The sequence below is a fragment of the Sander vitreus genome, chromosome 24, assembly GCF_031162955.1.
Source record: "Sander vitreus isolate 19-12246 chromosome 24, sanVit1, whole genome shotgun sequence".
In the NCBI taxonomy this organism is placed as follows: domain Eukaryota; kingdom Metazoa; phylum Chordata; class Actinopteri; order Perciformes; family Percidae; genus Sander; species Sander vitreus.
This window is the reverse complement of record NC_135878.1, coordinates 15,036,452-15,053,028: the sequence shown is the minus strand read 5'-3', so window position 1 is coordinate 15,053,028 and position 16,577 is coordinate 15,036,452. Positions and strand designations below refer to the sequence as shown.

The 16,577-nt window shown below is 42.7% G+C and overlaps 1 long non-coding RNA gene across 1 annotated transcript in view; it reads right to left on the bottom strand.

Moving 5' to 3' along the window:
• The window catches only part of LOC144512946 (uncharacterized), a 433,981-nt gene that overhangs the window by 220,878 nt on the left and 196,526 nt on the right, over positions 1-16,577 (bottom strand). Inside the window, exons 6-7 of the long non-coding RNA XR_013501057.1 lie at positions 12,240-12,331; positions 11,035-11,090 (exon numbers count right to left, since the gene is read on the bottom strand). This is a non-coding gene — a long non-coding RNA (uncharacterized LOC144512946). The remainder of the gene's footprint in view (positions 1-11,034; positions 11,091-12,239; positions 12,332-16,577) is intronic.

The window sequence follows — 16,577 nt, the reverse complement described above, 5'->3', positions numbered from 1 at the left end:
AAAAAAAAACAGGAAATGTAAATGAGACATTACCAGAAGTAAATGATCTGTAACTCCACACGACAGTGGTGTTCTCCTGGAACAGAACCACCCACTCTAAGCAGGAGTAAGCAAACCCTCGGGATATTTAGAGAGGCTCAACCTGTGACAGGAGGAAAAAAATGCCCCTTTTTTAACATTTTTATTAATTGTCATTGCAAATACAATTTTCAACATTAACATAGTTTTATTGATCACCTCCCTCCAGAATGTTTTAATTTTGTCACACTCCGAGACAGTACATGAATTTCCCTTAAGCCTCATTGCATTTAGAACAACGGTCCGGAATATTACTGTTGTATTTATTCAATATAACAGGAGTTGTGTCTGTTTGCATTACAGCCAATTACATCGGAGTAGCTTTGAATTGGAGTTTTCTGTTTTCTGAAATGTCCTCTTTTAAGTCCGCCCTCCATGTCTCAAGTCTGGCTATCAATGTTTCTTTAGAGCCAGACGCAAGCCAGTTATAGATTGCTGAAATCAACCCCTTCTCATTGCAACTGTTTGTTCTAATGTCTTCTAAGGATGAGAGTGCAGGAAATCCAGACAGACTGGTTTTGCATGAAAGAAATAAAGTTCCTCACTTGAAAAAAAAAAAAAAAGCCCTTTTAAGAGTCGGCGAGAGGATGTGGATACTTTACATGATGGCTGACGCGTCATCCTTATGGATACAAGCTGTCATCGCGCTAATCCCCAGGCCACCTCATGGCAGTGCCACCCAGAGAGCGCCGGGGCCAAAGGTAACGTCACGTTTTCCTGCTTTTACAGGATGAAGGCTGGTGTCCTGGTGGCTATACGCTCCGTTTACATCATGCTAAATGAGGGGGAAGCGATGCGTTTATGCTGTGTAAACCTCTGCTGAGCATACAGGATGCTGCAGCTGCCTAAAGTTTACCTGCTAGATGTAAACCATGGAGAGAGAGAGAGACACACACACACACACACACACACACGTACAGTATGAGCAGAGGCACACGTACAGATATATAAACACACATACAGGCCGTGTTTATATCCCTTTCCTCAGCCTCTTGTCATCTTGGTATTGTGATGTACTGTACCTGCTAAATGGTAAAAACTCTCCGCGCTGACACGCTTATAAACTGGTGCCTAATTACGCCGTGGTTCATTCTCAGTGTGTTTGTGCCTTTCAAACTAATTTCTCTATGAAATCCATCTATTACTGCCTCACCTCCGTCTCACCTTTCCACATAAATAAAAGTTCCTGCGGGCCTTTTTAAAAAATAAAAGCCCAAACTGCTCCAAGAGGAGCGTGCCCACTGCAAGAGGATTTAAGAAATTGGGAGAGGGCCCAGCTTATATACATGGTTAAATGATTAAATCGCTGAGGTACAGAGCACAGAAAGGAGGGAGAAAAACAGGTCAACGTGCAACCACGGAGTGCTCTGGGGGGAAGGTAGGAGATAAGAGTTTATCGCAAGCGTATAAGTAGATACTGTTAATCCTCCTTCTGTGAGTGTTCTACATGAAATAAATCTGTGACTGACAAACTGGAAAGATACCATTGTTTTAAAGGTGGAAGGATACAGAAGGATGGAGGGGTGGTGGTTGTCAGCAGATAAGTGTGTAGATAATCGATGCGTGCCGATGCTGAGCAGTCTCTTCAGGAGGACGTGGAGAACAGAGGATGCAAAGTGAGCAGGTAGGGAAACGGTCGTGGTTAAAGCCGGAAAATGTTCAGCCCTTTATAATAAGTCTACATCCAAGACGTTTCACTTCCAGGATTGCTCCGGTGCCGCTGGAAATTCTGCCGGATGTCCCTCTTTTTCGCCCAGATGTCCGTCCCCTTCCTCTTTCTTTGTGTTGGCGTTCTAACCTCTGGTGGATTTGTGAGGACTATGGTTAACTGCTCCTCAGATCTCTGCAGGGTAAATCCAGACAGCTAGCTAGACTATCTGTCCAATCTGAGTTTTCTGTTGCACGACTAAAACTACTTTTGAACGTACACATGTTCCACCAAAACAAGTTCCTTCCCGAGACTATTTAGCAGAGGCACTGTAGCTCTTTCCGGCGCATAGCACCGCCCAAGACGATTGTGATTGGTTCTGTGATTGATACTTAATAATTAACCCCATGGACTTGCCGAAAGCAAGATCGATTGTTCTATACCAAATTTGGTGAAGATCGGCCCCTTAGGAGGGGCGAAATAATCGAGGTAGACGCGTTTTGGCCTGTAACTCAATGAATGGGAACGGGGAAATTTGCAATTGCAATTTACTACACACCTTGCAGCTCACGCCTCCCGACTTTTCCTGACGTTTGCCTCGCCGTTGTCTCGCTTTGGGTTCCGCTTTCACGGGCTCCACTGATGGTCAGGGATGATTTGCGCCGATTGAGGCTTCATAACTGCTTGCAGTTCTAGATTTTTTTATGATTTTTTTTTTTTAGCATTCTAGGCCTTTATTTGCGACAGGACCGCTTAGACATGAAAAGGGAGAGAGAGGGGGAATGACATGCAGCAAAGGGCCGCAGGTCGGAAACCAAACCCGCGGCCGCTGTGTCGAGGACTGAGCATCTGCATATGGCCGCGCTGGGCACTCTACCACGTGAGCTACCCAGGCGCCCTGCACACAGTTAATACTCGACTTGAGGTGTGATAATATCCTAAAATATTATCACATGTAATATCATATACTGTACAGTCGTGGACGTTGGGGACAATGGAGGTTAAAGGAGCCAAGATAGAAGGAAAATACATTTGACTCTGTCAATTACAGTGCATTACAGATTTCTACGAGTAAAAATTAGCTTGAAGACATCTGAGCAATTTAATTCAAGCTGATAATCTGGAGCGATTGGACTACTGTCGTAGGTCTCGGTCACTACAAACACTGACTGGAAACTGAAAAAGGTGGCTTATTTCAAGTCAAACATTTTTCATTCACTTCACAGATATGTCGAGACCCTGGCCGTGCTGAGTGTGCAGGCTCCCATCATCAAGCACTTCATAACTGTTCTGCAGCCCGGTTAAGGTCATGTTTACCAAATCCTGGCTGCCTCAGAAACACAGCATTAAAGCTTTTTAATGACGGCTAAGTTGTCCATCTAGTGCCAGGATATGTTGTTTTTTTCCCTTCCCCTTTCTGGTTTCTGTAGGGGAGAAAATGTCTCAGGAATTATCCTTTGACTCCCTAAACCCTCCTCAACCCCTCCAGCTTCCCTCTTTAGGTCATATCCACCCACCCACCCACCCACACACACACACACACACACACACACACACACACACACACACACACACCCCAACAGGGTGTCTAACCACTGGGAGGCAAGAGATCCACAGACATGTACATTAACATAAATACCAAATCTGTTGGAGTAGAAAGCGTGTGCATGCATGTGTGTGTGTGTGTGTGTGTGTGTGTGTGTGTGTGCGTGTGTGTGTGTCGGAGGGGGCGTTATGGGAGGGGTTGGGGGCAAAAACAATGCATTCATTGTGTGCACATGGAGGATGAGAGAGAGAGATAGAGAGAGAGTAGAGTGCAGCTCCATAGTAGAGTGCAGCTCCATCTACAGGCAGAGAGATCTCACACACACACTCTCTCTCTCTCTCTCTCTCTCTCTCTCTCTCTCTCTCTCTCTCTCTCTCTCTCTCTCTCTCTCTCTCTGTCTCTCTCTCTCTCTCTGTCTCTCTCTCTCTCTCTCTCTCTCTCTCTCTCTCTCTCTCTCTCTCTGTCTCTCTCTCTCTCTCTCTCTCCCTCTCTGAAACACACCCTTCTCCTCTCCTTCCCTACACACACAGGCTGAAAATGTAAAGTTGTCTCCGCTACTTTTTTTTCTGCATGTGTCCATCACAGACACACACAGGCTCACTGACACACAAGATGCGTATTTGTTTTAAAACACACACACACACACTTTTGTGTATTATGCACATACACACTAATACATGCACAATATCCTGTGCATACAAACACACATTTCAACCTTTATAACCTCCACCCATTAGTTTTTTTTCTCTTATGCACATACTGATCCACATTCAAATGTACACATGCCTCTCTCTCTCTCTCTCTCTCTCTCTCTCTCTCTCTCGCTCTCTCTCACACATATACACAGTTTCTTTGCATCTAACTAATTTGTTTAAACATACACTAATTCTTCTCCAGCTCTTACATAAATGGTAACTCTGCAAAAGACGGGCAAAGCTTTTTTTCCACATCTCCTAAGCATCACGTTAATGCAGATTACAGTTTAGAGGGGGAAAAAACAAAAAACAACATGAACATTACAGCGTCATCCGGCTTCCCTCTTGAGGTCTGTTGAGATCAGGTAATGCAATTAAAATCTAATTAAAACCACATTAAATTGCTTTTAAGCATCCGTGTTTGTGTCAAGCACAGACAGGATCTCTCTATTAGCGTGTTCACACAAACACAGACACACACATGCACAACAACATTAATATATTCACACATGTACAAATGCACACCTCACAAGACACACACACAAAGGAATAAAGGCTTTTCTCTTCTAGGGGCACATTTGTGTTTATTTTTGACTATGACATTATTTATGTAACTGACATGAATTGTCATAGGCCAACAGTATTTTGTGTCTTCTGGTGACATATTAGATATCTGTTTAGATGCTAGATGTGCGTATCTATATTTGTTTTCAATCCCCAGGTGTATAAATTACTTAAGATTTATTTTAGTTTGATTTAGATTTTAGATTTTTTTTTGGTCATCTATCAAATGTTGCTTATTCCTGCTTCATTAGTTCACAAAAAAAAAAATGAACCACCGATCTATTTTCTCCCAACAGTGGGGCCATACAGTACATGAAGACAAGTTTTTGGGCCTTATTGCAAAAAAAGGCATAGAAGGATTTTCCATGCACCTATAAGAGTATAAAGATGGAAGAATCCCAACCACAATCTAATGATAGTTGTTGTTTTTACTTTTAAACGATTATATACTTTATTATAAATAATTACATGTGTGTTCTTTCTCATTTAGTCAAAACCTGAGGCTGAAAGGTTTGTGACACGCAAACAAAGTACATTTTGGTTTCCATAGACAGGAGTTCTGAGCCTTTGTAGCAAAGACTCAAGATTTGAATTGTCACTAGAAAGTTACAGGGTTACATCCCAAAACTAAGAAAGAATGCTGAAAGCTCCACCTTTCAGCTACTCCAGCCGGGGTCAAAGCAAACAAACATTTTTTTCTTTTTTCCCGGGGCTCTGGCAGTTGAAAGTTAAGAGAAGTACAAAAGGTCACCGGTTTAAAACTCTTAAAACTGTTGTCCCTTTACTGTAAGCATTGCACTCAACTACTCTACACAACCTTACAAACGACACCGGCGGGGGGAAAAAAGCAAGTGGCTCAGCTGAATTTCCCAGGATATTAAAAGCGTTAAAACCATTTGGCTGTACAGTTGGTCGTACTCTGTCATCACCTCGGCGACAGCACTCTCATACACTTGCAGAAATTAGTGGCATTATGCAGAATCGGGTAACAAGCCTTCAGCTCCATCTTGCCTTGATTTAGCCCGAGAGGAAATTTACAATGATAGCTCGACTTAAAAGGCTCTCAGGCTGGAGGGAAGAGGGTCACCATAGCCTGATCCACTTCCTGTTCTTGTCATCTGTTTGTTTAGCTTTTTCTTCTTCTGTCTGGACTGTCTGCGCCAGTGTTGAAATGTAACAAAGTTACGGTACTTAAGTAGAATTTTCACGTATCTGTGCTTTACGTCGTTATTTATATTTCTGGAAACTTTCACTTTTACTCCACTACTTTTCCTAAATAAAATGTTTACTTTTACGGTGTTTGGTGTTTTAAGCCCCCAACGTCTCCTTCCTTGGGCTAAGGGTTAGGTGCCTTGAAGTCGACGGTGGGGACTTAAAACCCCACCGAGCTACTTTTACTTCACTACATCTCGTTGTTTCGTACGTTGGAGTGAAAGATGAAAATCAATTTTTTTTTCTTTGTTGAATTTCTTTGAATGTTGAAGACTTTGAATTTCATGTTTAAGAAGCTGTGGAAACCCTGAATATTATGCTTTACTATAATGAAGCCCACAATAACGTTCATAATCAAAGTTTTTTTTTTTTTTTACTTTACTTCTAAAAAAAATAAGTACATCAGAATCACAATCAGAAAATTACTTTTGATACTCAAGTACAGTAAATATCAGATACTTTAAGACAAATTATATGCGAAAAGGAGACTTTTACTTCTACCAAAGTTTGGGGGGGCGCATATCCCCTGCATCCCCTCCCCTCTGAAATCTACACCTATGATTGTAATATTATTATTAGTAAGAGTAAACCACTCAGGTGTGATCACAGCAGCTGCAGATGCAGAAACCAAACCTGACATCGCAGAACTGAGAAGTAATTAGAGGGCCGGGCCGCCGCGCTCCTTCGGCTTGACACCAAATCAATGCAGCTTTTCCGCGTTATCAATTAAAAGACGTGTAATTACAAAGCGTAGAGAATTGCCTCTCACAAACAGTCAAGCCGGAGACGGCCCCCTTCACCGCTGGCTGGCTACAGACCAGCCGCACCTTGACCCCTCTTCCGACGCCTCAAATTGACACCCCGGAGCCGCAACGACCGGGGTTGTTTATGGATTTTTACGCCGCTCGTTCCAAAACACCTGAGCGATAAACCCAGTGTAGCGTGCCGTGCGGCGCCGAAAATGCCGTGCACTTGGTAGCGAGCCAAAGTGCAAAATGTATTACTCAAGAGCCCCAGCCTCCCGACTGGAGCCAGCTGGGTTTGAACCATTAGCCAGTACAAGCAGAAACAACCTGGTTGCCGAGCACGCCGACACTCCTGGGTAAATGAAACAGAGGGCTCTACACTGCTTCCCTCCTCCTCCCCCCCTACCGACATCCACCCCCTCCACCCCCCGCGGCCTCACATCAGCACCTGGGAAAATGGATTTGAAACGAGGGCAGCTCCCCCGCCTCCCCGGCCCCTCTGAACAAGCAGATGGAGGCTTCCGCAACGATTATCACCACATTACCTGGGAGTCGGTTGACGAACGGGAACAATACAGGCGTCGCTAATAAACCCCAATCAAACATGACACCCCCCGCCGCTAATGTCGCTCACTTCTCTATCCCTACAAGGCAAAAATAGTCGCGCTGATTCGTTTTCATCAAGCAGGCCCGGCTACAGCTTGTGCATTCTCTACAAGAGGGGGACGGATAGATATTTATTGTCCCACGAGGCGAGATTTGTTTTCACAGTCTGTTTCATGCGCATGGCAATATACACAGACAACCGATAATCAACAGGTATCATAAAGGCAGGTATATAGGCACATAGAAACAACCGCACTTATAACAACGACACCAGATCTATTCAAAGTTAGCAAGATAGTTTGTTCAGCAGTGCTATGGCAGTAGCGACAAAACTTCTGCCAAAGCGAGTCCTTCTGTAGCTCAGAGTCCAGTATCTGCGGCCAGATAGCAGCAGTGTAAAATGTGGACATAGAGGGGGATCTGTGTCATTGACAATGGGGAGGGCAAGGCATGTGATGGCTCCATCGTTCAGGTCTGAGATGTCGGGTGAAGGGGAGCTGATCATTTTGGAGGCTACTACTACTATAGGCTATTACTACTACCAAGCTGCGCTTTGAGACAAAAACGGTCTGTGTCCAAACAAGAGTTTAAGCTTGGAGCGAGAATGAGGTGTTACTGTTACTAAAAGGTATGTAAACCTGCCTAACTGATAAGACTGACTGACAAGGGTCCTCGTTTCCAAAGGTCTCCGTTTGTGTCCATCCAGACTGCGAAGAGTTTTCAGACCAAAATGGGGGCAGCAGTTCTTCCAAATGTTTCTGTTTTAGGGGCTCGGAAACGCCGGAGTATTGTGGACGAGAGGCGTAAAAGTAGCAAAAGATCTTCATTTTTAAACCAAAATGTAGCAGTGTAAATGTAGCCTTATATGATGGAGTGCACGTATGTGTCCATCTGAATTCTTGCCATTTCATCTGTGTGTTGTTACTATCTGCAGGCCTGCAAACCCCAGTGGGACGACTGGCATAAAGCTCACTCTGGACATGGTTAAGTTACTGAAGCTCAGTGAAACAACATTTCTAGTTACAGCATCATGTCAAGCAGGGTCCTTCCTTAGGTGGAATGTGTCTGCCCTGTGCCCCCTGGAAATAAAAAAAAACTCTAAAAGACGATGGGTTTGTGTCTGTTAAAGTGGATGGATGCACAGAAAGTGATGCATCTCATAGGAACTTTGCTAAATGTGTGTTTTGTGTGAAGAAAGATTATTCTAAATCAAAATGGTTTATTTCCAGTGTGATTTGTGGTATATGAAATGACAGTATGTAACCGAGTCGTTGCAGAGCTTTCTCTGGCACGTAGCAGACAAGTGGTTCTCTCCCCTGACTTCACACTTCTTTTCCTCTCTCCTTTTGTTTTAGTGTTAGTGCTCGGCTTTCTCCCTCTGGGAGTCTAGCACTCTCTCAATGTCTCTCTCATGCCTCCTCTTTTTCTTTTTACACAAAAAAAGCCCAACTGTAACAACAGTGGTCTCCAAACAACCAGGGGATTCCAGACGACTGACCTCAGAGCTGTTCGTCCACTGCTGAGATACAAATATTTACAACTATCGCATTCGGCTCAGCGGTGGGGGCCTCGCCGCCACCAGAAACACTCCCCTGATTGGGCCCCGCATGGCTTAAGAATGCCCCTAGAAAACAAATGAAAACTAGCTCTCATTTGGCTCTTTTTCTTCTCTTAAACCACCCAAAAAGATAGACTTGTCAACGCACAATTGAAGAAAAGAGCAAACTGGAGTCAAGAAAACTTTGACAAGAAAGCTCACACCATTCCCCCATGTTCTCCTAGTACTGCACTAGGGGTAGGGCAGTTTTTGCTTTAATAGATTTATGAACAGATTAGTAAACATTAGCAAAACCTCTCTGGGTTGAGCAAAGAAAAAAAGTGCTACCTTGATAAGCTAGCACTATCATCACTATCATAAATGGTAAGGTCTCGAATGAATGCAATTCAAGCATTGCCATTCATACTTTGAACATATTGCATCTCTGCTGACAATATAGTTCTGCTAGTTCGGCTTCATCAGACTGTGACCACCATTGTGTACTGGGGGTGGTGTTGTGAAGTAATGACCAAGACTGAACAGACTCTGAACAGACTAAAGACTGACACAATCTCACATCTAAAGACAATCATCTCACATCTAGCGTTAAAGACTGTCATAATACGTAAAGACTGGGGATCTTGTAGGGTCGCACATTGCAAGACTACAACTAGATTCGTTTTGAAAGATTTAGCCAAGCTAGCTAGCTACCGATTTTTAAACGTCCAGATGGGACAAAGACTGACTGGGACTGAGTTTTATGACCTCACACCAAACCATGGAGAGGACGGGAGCGCCCCCCCGACTCTAGCAAGACTCTCAGGATTTCCTTCCCATATTGGAAAATAGTCTGCGACAGTGGGATCGCTTGAAAGGTCGTTTGATGTAAGGGTGGAATAAGTCTAAGGCCATGGAGCTCGGAGCTCCTTCCTGTTCAAAAGAGCCAGTTGAGGTGGTTCAGCATGTGATCAGGATGCCCCACTGTGGAGGTATTTGGGATAGCGCTGCACAATATATCGTTTTTCTATCTTCTTCGCGATATCAACTGGCGCAATATACACATACCAGTTAGTAGACTCCTGCCACTGACATTTACCTAAAGCCATGAGATGTTTTTTTCCCCTCTAAAGGATTCAAACCGCAGCATCAGTGTGCAACTAAGCTAAACGAACCAAGTGTTCATTTATGGCTTAATTGACAAATGAACTCATGCAGCTCCTTGTGTACATTCCAGTACTTTAAATTTTGCACCGATGATTGAGTTTTTACTGCTCCGTAACGAGGTATTGACTCCCTGTCTGATCTTATCAGCTTATGTTTCCCAGGTGGTGTATGTGCTGTGGTTGTACGCGTTTTATTGTATGTCTTGAACCTCTCTGCGAGCAACATTTTTATTTTGATCTTTTCTCTCCGAATAAAACACCAGAGGGGTTGTTGTTGTTTTTCATCCTTGTACTTTGATTTTTTTTTTTCCTTTCTTAAAAATCTGGATAGATATATGCAGCATGTGTTGGCTTGTATCGCCAAAAAAACTAAAAAATATTCAATTTCTCAGATCTGGATGAATTGGATAAATCACTGTGCTAAGTGAAAACACCACTAAGGGTCTGAAAAAAAGCCTGAGTACACAATATATTCCTTTTCAAAGCACCCGCTGCAGTAGTTTGTGTTTGACACTGATCAAGCATAATCATCAGGCGATCAGGGCTGGTGTGTGTGTGTGTGTGTGTGTGTGTGTGTGTGTGTGTGTAAAAAAGAACACGAACACACACACACACACACACACACACACAAAGAGCATCTCCCCTCTATGTTCCCAGTGCAAGTAGAGCTAACCACTCCAGGGAGCTGGAGACTCAATTAATGACATACATACAGCACTTGCAAGATGTCAGGGAGAAAGAAACTACTGCAAATTAAAGGCCATTCTCTACAGTACAGTTTGTGTGTGTGTGTGTGTGTGTGCTTCTCTTGTACTAGCATGCATACAGTTACAGTATGTAGGCTAAGGCCGGCCTCTGGGAAATGCTGTATGCTCTTCTGCATTATCCGCCTTGGATATCCGCCTCAACATATCTAACGCACTGCAACCAACTGTAACCTGTTTTGAACTAAAGACCGTTCGCGTACATTCAATTCAAACTCCACCGCAGCTTACCAAACAGGAACAAATGTTGACTTGTGATTAAATAACAAAGGATTTGCCTCAACTGTGAATTGTTCAAAATGTAACTAAATATAAACATTGATGTCTATCAGTGTGTATCTCTCCATTACATAAGCACGGTAAAGGCAGTCAATATTTCAGGCTTATTGTTTCTCCTGAAATCTTACAGTAAAATACGCTCATCAGATTTACACTTGGATTTTTATGTCCCCACTCAGTAAAGCTGTGCTCATACCTGTGTAGGAGCTGGAACAGGAAGCTCCGACAGCAGAAGGGCCAGTAGTCTGGGGGCTGTAAGAGAAGGCCAACAGGGGGCTTAATACCCTCAGAGTATAACAGCCATGCCTTGCATGATTTTGGAAATCAAAAAAATTCTTAAAAGTCGAAATTTCAGTTTTAGCTTTCTGTGGTTTTTAAGGCAACACATTATCTTGGATGCCATTTGGAGAGTTCATGTCCAAACCGGTTGTAGAGAAATGTGTGTAGCTACAGTTAAAATACTTTTTTTTGTTTTATACTTTGTGACGCTTCTTTGGACTCTTTTCAACACTTCTGTCAAGACTTTGAACACAATTGTTTTTGGGGCGCTCGACAACAGCTACGTTAGTTGTCGAAGCACAGATAAATGTCCCATAATGCAATTCAAAATGTAAAAAAACAGAAATACAATCGTGAAGCAAGTTCCACGGAAAAAAAATATACACTCATACAACCCTCAATCAGTCCTGTGTCCAAAATGTGGAGTTTTATTGTGATTGTTGCGGGCAAAAATCCTTGATCATGCGGCACGTTTTCTTGCGATGGAATATGCGGGATATTTATGCAATTTTATGCGATGAAATTGCGGGAACTTTTTAAAATTGCGGTTTCATCGTGGCTTCATCGCGGGGTTTGCAGCTTTTCGATGACGTTCACGTCGCGTAATTACGTCACTTCATAACGTCCCCATGGCAACAGGGGAAAATGGCTGCTCGTGTGAAGTTAACACAACATTTTTCATCTTTCTGCTAAGATATTTGGGACTTTTTTGCAACGAAAATGCGGGGATTATGACATCATGCAAGCCCCGCATATTTTGCGCGGAAATCGGCAATTTATGCGGCAAAAGTGCGGCGTATTTGAAAAAATGCGAACCCCCCCGGCATAAATATGCGGACTTTGGCTGATTATGCATTGAATTATGCAATCGCATAATCGCGTTTTTCTGGAGGGACTGCTCAATACTCAGAGTGTGTCCCCAAAAGTAAAAACCGGAGAAGTCTAGTTTTCTGTTTGGTCCCATGAATGCATCTACTAAATCTTCAGTCTTTTTGTCACTCAGCTGAGAATTAAGAAACTTGAAATTGTTTTTGGAAGAGAAGGTGTCCCTTTTTTTCCAAGTGTGGACATCTCATTTTCGGAAAGTGAACTCTGTGGTCTTTCCACACACCGAGGCCTCACCTCCTCGCTCCGTCTTCCCCGGCTTAGGCACGGTTGGCTGCAGCTCAGGCGGTCGACACAGATCCCGGGGGTCAAAGGTCATCCCTGTTCTCCTGGCAAAAAAGGTGAGAGGAGCAGAGCACGGGTCAGTGGTGCTGAAATCTCATTTAAGAGATTGACCCCCGGGGGGGGCCCCGGTCTCGAGCCGGTCTGGTGCTCGGAGATGCCGTCACCGGGAGGATGATGTATAGGTCTGGGCTGAGAGAGGGGGGGAGCCCTAACGCCAGCGGTGATTATAGGATCAGAGCCGTTATTCTACTGGGCTGTGTACTTTAACATCATTTTGGAGCATCATTGCAGGGGAAACACTGAATTATGTAACTAGAAAAGAAACTTCCTTTAATGCTGAGCCACAGGGCCATTATTACAAGGTAAAGGTGGTATTACAAATGAAATTGGATATTTATCTTTGGAGAAGCAGACAGTTTTCAAAAATGCAGTATCAATAATTTTTGAAAATTAGAGATTTGGGGCGACCTCTAGCTCACCCAGTAAGAGCGTGCGCCCCATGTAGGCTGAGGCCTTTGCAGCGGCCCTGGTTCAAATCTGGCCTGCGGCCATTTGCTGCATGTCACCCCCCCATCTCTCTCCCATGTTTCCTGTCTATCCACTGTCACTCTGAAATAAAGGGGAAAAAAAGCCCCCAAAAAAATTATCTTAAAAAAAAGAAAAACGGTTTTACTTGCGCACTATTTTCTGAAAATGGCTCTGAATGTTTTTCTGAAAGACCTTGGAGTCTAGATTCTGGGTTTAGTTTCATGATGCTGTGATATTCCTAGAGCAGAACGCCTTAGCTCACAATAGTTTAACAGAGACTTTTTTTTAATTCATTTTTTTAGCAATTATTTCTTAGGGGTGCCGGAATCAAGGGCCAGATTAAAAAAAGGGCTAAATCGCCCCTGCTCAACACCACACACACACACACACAAACAAACACACACATGCACACCCCTAGGTGGACAGGCGCTGCTGCACAGAGCTGCGGAGCATGTCGGTGTGTAACATGTCAGTGTGGCAGCACATCTTTTCATCAGATTAGATGGAACTGTAAATGAGTCTCGTGTGGAAACAGGGGACGTTACAACAGCAAATAATAACATAGCAGAGATAAGGACAGGGTCAAAATCATACACAACTGATCATATCAACTTGAAGAAGGTTAAGTAGAAATGTATGGGTCACAGTGTGAAAAGGAGGAGGGGGAGGGGGGCAGCTTACCATCAGCTGATTCAGTGGGGAGAAAACACAACAGTCTACATCAGTGGTTCCCAACCTGTGGTCTGGGGACCCCTCAGGAGGGCGGCAAAGATCACAGGGGGTGCGCAAGTCTTTATCTGGTTTGAGGTCGAGGTAAAAAAATATATATATTTGCGCATGTTAAACAAATTATGATAATACACTAGAATATATATTATGTATACAAAAGTCTGTATAAAAACTACGTATTTTTGTTCTCGCTTAAAATTGTAGGCAGACTACTTAGTAGGCCAAACCTCCGGGACCTCTTAACCTGGGACCCCTGCTGTCATCAGGTCAGCTGCTAGCTGCTAGCTGCTAGCATCCTCGTTTGTCCTGCCGCCACAGCATCACTATTTTATGAATGAAGCATGGCGGAGAAACGTAAAAGTGCTGATAACTGCTCTGTATCAAAAAAGAAAGTAAAGCTCTATCTCGAGAGTTACCTCCACTTGGGTTTCGGAGGGGGGGGCTCAGCTTTTCTTAGACATAAGTAGGGGGGGGCGCCAAGGAAAAAAGGTTGGGAACCACTGGTCTACATTATATAAACTGCACTATTCTATTCATTCTGTAAAGATGTTTAGATAAACCAAGAAGTGTTTCACTTTGGATTGGTTACTTCCTGTTGCTGGAAAATGTCCTGCAACTGACGGTCAACTATATTTTCAAAAAATAGCGTATGCCTTTGTTTATTAGCAATGAGATCTTTTCTGCTCCCTTTGCATTTGGACATAGAGATCTTGCTCGGTGCAGCTTCAGTGTGGGATTAACACGCCGCGCACCGTGCACAGCCAGTGTTTCAAGATCATAAGGCTCCAGCCGGGCGCTCACTGCCAGCGTTTAACCTGATCCGAGATGGCAGATTACGGAGCAAATGGAGACACGCTACAGTGATACATCTCAGGTGGCAGGCTCGATAAGCTCATTGTGTCACTTTTCTGTTATTGTTCCTTTTTTTTTTTCTCTTGGTGTGCCAAATGGAATCAAAGCACCAGGTGTCTGTGTGAGTTTTTTTTACTTTAAGAGTGTCAACATGTTTACGGACTGAGGACTTACTAAAAGGCCCATTTAAGGGTTAAGCAGCAATGGAAGACGTATTCAGATCCTTTACTTAAGTAAAGGTACTAACACCACACTTTAAAAATAAAGTCTGTAAGTATCATCAGGGAAATGTAGTTCAAGTATTCAAAGTAAAGAACAATCCTCCTATTGTAGAAAATGTAAAGGATCCAACCAGTTGTGTGTTTAATGGTCTGATCATCTCAGCTGGACTTGTAGGCCGTTATATTGTTGGCTAGTTTACTTTAGAATAAAACATCAGATTTTATAAACTACATGTGTTTTGTGTGCAGGAATCTTAATGTGTAAAGTAACTAGTAACTAAAGCTGGAACAGATGAATGTAGTGGAGTAAAAAGTACAATATGTCTCTCTGAAATGTAGCGGAGTAGAAGTAGAAAGTGGCATGAAAAGAAAAGACTCAAGTAAAGTACAAGTACCTCAACATTTGGACTTAAGTACAGCACTGGAGTAAATGTAATTAGTTACATTCCACCACTAGGGGTATTTTTTAGAGTTAAGGCTAAAATTTGGTTTGAGTATGGGTCTATATTAGGGGTGTACGATTCAGAAAATGTCACGATTTGATTCCGATTTTTAGGCTCACGATTCGATTCAATATCGATTCTCTATTAAAAAAACGATTCACAGTATGTAGATGTAGTTACTTTTCCCATGTGACTGCAGTAGACATGCAATTTAAAAGAAAAGAAACAAATTAAATGTAGTTTGATATTACTATATATGTCTCATATACACATACACACACATATATACATATATATATATATATATATATATATATATACACACATATATACATATATATATATGTATATGTATATATATATACATGTATATATGTGTCTCATACAAAAATAAAAACTTTTGCAACTAAAAACTGCAAAAGTGCCAAGCTTTGGCCAGCTTTCAAATACATTTAATTCAAGTATAAAACTGTTAAATAAAAAGAGCTTTTACATTTAGCTCTAAAGTGCTGTACTCAGATCAAACTAAACATACTGCTAAACGTGGTTTAAGGAGTACTTCAGCTACCAGGTTGACTGTTGAAATATGACGTCGACTGGGTTGAACTTCCTAAAATTAGGCCCTTTCTTTTTAGAACTGTGGCAACTACAGTCCATTCAACAGAACGTTTGTGATGTGTCAGAATCACATAATGGATACACATTTAGGTGTGTGTGTGTGTGTAACCAGTTCATTGTCCAACACTGGCTGGAATCTGTACATTCTTTTGCAGAAACAGAGTGAGCATGCTCCGCTGTGCAGTTACGATGTCTCCGGCAGTTGAGAACACACTCTCTGACGCAACGGTGGGAGTTTAGAGCATTGAAAGAGAGTGTGTTGGTTGACTGGCACGGAACTTTAGGTTGTTGTTGGTCCACGTCTTTAATGTTAATCTCTGGGTGATGCCGTACCATGTGAGTTCTCAAGTTTGTGGTGTTTCCAAAATACTTAACTTTCGCTTTGCAAAGCCTGCATATAGCATGATTCCTATCAAGTTCCGTCTTCCCCTCGAGGTTATAAAAGCCGAAATGTGTCCAAACTCTCGCCTTCAATGAATAATGAATGTTGAATAATTCTGTGAAGTTTGCCATTGTCCACGCTAACTAAATTACTTCCGCTGCACTCGTTCTTCTGATGACAAGAGTGCCCAGGCGTCAGTGTGAATTTGATGCAGCGCCATCTATGGGAATGGCAAGGTAATGTCATTTTCACGATAATACAAACGTGTCAAAACGAAGACATTTTTGAATCGATTTTGAATCGGTAGAGCTTGAATCTCGATTCAAATCGATTTTTTTGCACACCCCTAGTCTATATGTTCATCTTGAATAATCAGAGGTTATGTAAGCAATGTGGATGCGTTTGATCTGTCTCTCGCTCTCTCGATTCTTGTCTGATAATTATTACAAATCATATTTCTCTATTTCTGTGTCTTTGTGTCCCAACCGGCAGCAGCAGATGGCAGCCCACCAAGAGC